A 6,092-nucleotide genomic window follows, 5' to 3' on the forward strand; every position below is an offset into this window, starting at 1 on the left:
GTACCGAAAATTTCCGGCTTACTTCACGAGACTATACTTATACCATAGCAAACTATGGTATAATTAAGTTACAACATGGGTTATTTTTAGAAACTATGCTTTTTAAAGTAAAAGTTCAAGTAAAATCAATAAAAAGTTAAACGAAAACAAGCACAAACTGTAGATTTTTTTAAATACAGATACACCGGAGGATTTGACCGAAAAATATAAAGACGCAACAACAGTTTTGGATGGGGATTTCTGGACCATGCAGATATCTATCACTGGGTTACCAACAGAGTCTTTTAAATTCCAGTCTGGAATAGAAGTGGAGACGACAGGCTTATTTGATGATAAGATCAGGGTATTAAAATGAAAAAGTACATGTGTCAATTGTAAATCACGACAAAACCTTACACATTTTTAGTCCTCAATTGCTCATCAACTTTATACTTTATTTAATAGCCTTTTTAACTCTTTTTTTTAGCATCACAGATGAGTATTCTGTAGACGAAACGTGAGTCTGGAGTACAAAGTTTTAAATTTTGGAATATATGATGAGGTGGTGATATAATGTAACAGTCGACACAGGATATGAAGACACGGAAGAATGTCATTTCAATTATTTTATATGGAGACTCTTTAAAAAACTATTTTTAAAAGTCTGTTATTACTTGTTGGTATCACCATCCCCTCCCCCAAAAATGGATTAAAAAATAAACATATAAAATTATCAACAATAAATTACAACAAACAAACAAAAACGTATAGTTTTTTACGTTTGAATTAATTTTACAAGTAGCACAAATAAAGACTTCATCTTCTTAGAGTAAAATGTCGTTTTTTACACATTTGTTTTGTAGTTAACTGCTACATTCGAATCAGATAACAAATTGGTGGTTGTCGGGCATAATGAAAAGATGGGTTATAAGCAATGTATAGTTACTCGAGAAGTTAAAGGCGATATAATGTTAACCGTAACTACATAATTTTTGATGTGTTCATTAGTTATGTTAAATGTCTTAAAGAGCTACTTTTATCCGCACCGTAACAAACAATATATGCTCAATATTAAATTAAAGACAAATCCCTCTATTGTTTATGCGCATATACAAGCGCAACAGTAGTATGCCGTCACGGTTTCCGCAAACTGGAAACGTTTATTAGAGTTATTCCTCTTTGAGCCGATGGAGAGAATTACAATAGTTTTAATAGGTTAATTTGCAGAGAAAAAAATGAAAATTGTTTTTATATAATAGACATGTTCCAGAATTGGATAAAATATGAGAATGAAAAGAGAGTCAACTATACAGCAATCTAACAACAAAGAATACACAAAAATTACTGTAAAGAAACGAAACAGAATCTGGATACTCGACAACAAGATTAGCCAATCAAATTATAATATAATACTTTTTTCCTTAATTTTCTACATGTATAGTCTTTCGTAGGTTCTTAATTATATCGATATTTTACAAATCATTAAGAAAGTACGAAAATCATCAGTCATTCTGGTCATGTCCTCAAAATTCAATGTATCTTTAGCAATAGGTACATTACGTACCTGTATATGGATATGGCAAATTGCACTGACGTATCTTGAATGTGTACGGCACTGATAAACACCAACAAAACAGTAACATAACGACGCATACATGTAAAACAAAGTACATCTAGAGAAGTTAACATATAAGCTTCTAACATTGTAGGTTTTTTTATATGACTATTCCGAGTTTGTTCCGATTTACCAAATTTGATATTTATGTATAAAGACTTAGTGTGCAATTTTTGTATAAAAAAAACATAATCGTGTCTGTGATAAAAAGTTGTCGGAATGAAGAATTACAGAGGAATGCATATGGAAAAAAAACAATTAAAAGGAGATTTGAGAAAAGAGGTCGAACTAGGTTTTGTTCATACTCACGGTATGACAGCTGTATGAGTATACTTAGACTGAGTTTCTAGCAACATTACGGAATATTTCGATATTCATAGATGCGTAAGGATGAATGATCAAAACAGAATGATGTTCATTAGACCCCGTTAACACTTGCAAGGAATTGAAATAAAATCTGAAGAGCATCTCGCGTTTTCGATCTTTTAAGAACTTGTGCGTTAACATTTAGTATAGATTGCATGTCTAAAATAATCGGTCTAACCATTTCGTTAACAAAAAATCGTAGAAAATTGAATAAGGAAATATTTGGTTCATTAGATAATTATATGCTTCTGCATTTATTCATTTTATTTTTGATTAACATGTCATAAGTAATTAAAACAAGGAATTGTCAGAAAAAATTACTTATAACGGTCATTTCGTTTGAAGATGAGTAATTTAAAGAAAATAAATAAAAAAAAAAAAAAAATAGAATCATATTCAAAACAGTGTGGTCCTGGCCATCGATTGACGACCTAAATTATCCCATTGACTGGGACAGATTAGGTGAACGTTTGTCGGTAACAATCACTGCTCACTATGTACTTGTTAAAGACACTGAATCTGTGAGGTCACCAAAGGTTCTCAACACCTAAATAAAAAAATTCGAAAAACGAATCCGGAATAATACGATGTGTTGATTTATATCAATAATATAAATCAAAACATAAAGGTTATTCCTGAATAATTTTTCGAATAATTTTATTATTAAAGGCGTTAAGAACCTTTGGTGACCCCATAGTTTAAATTCTATAATAAGTAAGAGGTGAGCAATGGTCGTTACAGACAAACGTTCACCTAATCTGTCCCAGTCACTGGGATAATTTAGGTCGTCAATCAATGGCCAGGACCACACTGTTTTGAATATGATTCTAATAATAATGAATGAATACAATTGAAAAGATATTTTTTAAAAGGTGCACCGAATAACACACGTATAGTAAGCGAATATGGAACGAATAATGAATAAGTAACAGGGCATCAGTCGAGCACTGAAACGAGTATTTACGCCTTAGTCATGATAGGGTTATTTTACCTCTTAGAACCAATATATAGCATCAGAGGCAAGAAAAAAAAAATGGAAAAGATTTGTTTAAAAAGGTGCGACCTATAACAAACATATTGTAGCAGGTCATCGGTCTAGCGCTAAAACTGGTACATACGCGCTAATAGGTATGTTTCACTTTAAAGAACCCATAGCTAACACCAGAGACAAGAAAACAATTGAAAAGATTTGATTCGTGATAGGTGCAATGTATTTCAACGTATAAGCAAATAAGGAACGAATTAGTAACGGTATCAGTCGAGCGCTGACACGGGTCCTGTCTCAACTCAGGAGTCTGTAATTAAGTGGTTGTTGTTTGTAAAAGAGTTACATATTTGTTTTTCATTAATATTTTTTTTTTTTTTTTTGTTATTTTCCAGTTTGAATTGTGTTACATTTGTTCTTTCGGGACCTTTTATAGTTGTGTATGCGGTATGGGATTTGCTCATTGTTATAGGCCGTACGGTGACCCATAGTTAACAATTTCCTGTGTCAATTGGTCATTTGTGGAGAATTTTGTTATTTGCAATCATACATGTACCACATCTTCTTTTTAATGCCCCATCTACGATAGTAGAGGGGCATTATGTTTTCTGGTCTGTGCCTCCGTTCGTCCGTCCGCTTCAGGTTAAAGATTTTGGTCAAGGTAGTTTTTGAAGAAGTTGAAGTCCAATCAACTTGAAACTTAGTACACTTGTTCCCCATGATATGATCTTTCTAATTTTAATGCCAAATTATAGTTTTGACCCCAATTTCATGGTCCACTGAACATAGAAAATGATAGTGCGAAGTTCAGGTTAAAGTTTTTGGTCAAAGTAGTTTTTGATGAAGTTAAAGTTACATCAACTTGAAACTTAGTACACATGTTCCCTATGATATGATCTTTCTAATTTTAATTCCAAATTAAAGTTTTGACCCCAATTTCACGGTCCACTGAACATAGAAAATGATAGTGAGAGTGGGGCATTCGTGTACTATGGACACATTCTTGTTTATTAATATATTTTCAGAAGAATGACGCAAAAAACGTCGAATATATTTATTTGGTTTTTATTATCTCCATGGCACGTTCTGTCAAATCATTTGAGAATAAACACTGAAATCAGCTTGTTTTAAGAACATTTTTAATCTGACCATGCGCAGATTTTTTTTCATATCTACATAAAACACTTGGAATTTTATATCGATTGATTGATTAAAAAGTCGATCGCGATGTATCTAATTATAGCGTTTTCACTTGAAGAAAAATCGGTTCATAAAAAAATCGGTCTTTTAAAACTACATCTGGAGATGGAATGTTTACGTCCGATTGAAGATCGATCTTTCTCATTTTTGCAATACTAAAGATCGGCGATCTCAGAAATGATTGATCTTTATTGTTAGTGGAAACGGAGTCTTAGATTTCTAATGATTTTAAGTAATTATCATCAAAATAAAAAGGAACAACATTCTTAAACGAAATTAAAATTCATGATACCGGAAGCAAAATTCTGTCTTGCCTTTCAGATATACTTTGATTGAACAATGATATTATATAAAAATGTCTTCACTATTTTAAAAAGAATTTCTGTTCAACACATAAGCACTATCCATAACCTGAAATGAAATGTTCATAGAAGCATTCGTGTGTACATTTGTACAACGCATTGTTTTCCAACCACCGCATTTATATAACGTGTCTGAGATACTGACTGAAAACTAAGTACTATCATGTGTAGATTAATGTGAATTTATCGTAGTTTAAAACAAACAAACAACAAAACAGCAAATAACGAGAACTGGGTTGTCCCTAATTTGTAAGAATATAGCCTAAACCGGCCAAACGTCTTTCGACGTTGTTTTTAGAATTGGCGCAATGTGTTCCCGCCAATTCAAATTGTTAACCCCTTTTTAGAAATATCTCTTTTCCCATTACGGTGACCCCATCTTTTTATTTCCTTATTTTGTTTAGATATAAACAACGGATATTCTATTGAAGACTCATGGAGAAATTTTTGGTCAATTTTTTTTAAACTTAATTTTTTTATAGGTATTTAACGATAAAAAAAAAGGAGGGAAAACTATTATAGCAACTTATCATTATTATTTACCACTCAGAAAATGGTGATGCTATTAAAATAGTTTGTATTAACAACTAGGTTAACAAAACAGACAAGTTTTTATAGGATACGGACTTTAAAAAAAATATTACACTGCTATTGACTGGAAGTCCAAATTTCCAAATTCCGTGAAAAAGATGGCGTTTAAAATCGAAAACGAGGTCGGTGACCCCATTTTTTTATTTACTTATTTTAAAGCATTTACCTAGCCTAAAGTAAAAATAAAATATAAAGAAGATATTATTGGTAGATCTGAATAGAAGGATTTGTCTTTAAAAGGAACTTTTTCTTTCATCATATTTTGGATCATTCCCCTATCTTCATTCAAGCTTCGAATTACAAAATTTAACAATTTAATCTCTCCTCATGATAAACATTTTTGAAGGCTTAAAAATTATGAAGTAGCACTTTCAAAATTGGTAAACTATTGAAAAAAAAAGAAGACAAAAACTTGCTTATATAAATACGCATTTATAAATAAAGTTTAACCATATGCATGTCATCATAAAAATATAAAGATTCAATCTAGATGTTAGTATATTTTAACAACATTGTAAGAGATGATATTTAGACCTTTTATATAGTTTATTTCAAACCAGAAGCAATACAGCTTATAAGTATATCATAAATATATACATGTATATCATAACAGACCTATTTTCTTTTTTTTTGTAGACTGTTGAGCTCGAATGTGGTGTGAAAATGACTTCAGAGTTTAAAAGGGCTTGAGTTGGCATTGAAATGCTAGTATTATTGTAACGAAAAAAGTGAATAATCTTTGCTGTGTTATGCATCGATATAAACTGCGAATCTGTCCATCGCGGAAGCAGAAATATGACTGATTTAATACCAAAAAAAAAAATAATTAAACGATTGCCGAAGTTTCTTCTGTACCTTATTGTTATGATTCTTTCAACAACATCTTAATATGTAACTGTGTGCCCAATTTAATTTTCAACCAATGAAAATGTGTTCTTTTAATCAATGTTTTGCACTGATACAATATATTTTGAGTTCTTCCGTTTATGACAAA

Source organism: Mytilus galloprovincialis, chromosome 7, assembly GCF_965363235.1.
Source record: "Mytilus galloprovincialis chromosome 7, xbMytGall1.hap1.1, whole genome shotgun sequence".
In the NCBI taxonomy this organism is placed as follows: domain Eukaryota; kingdom Metazoa; phylum Mollusca; class Bivalvia; order Mytilida; family Mytilidae; genus Mytilus; species Mytilus galloprovincialis.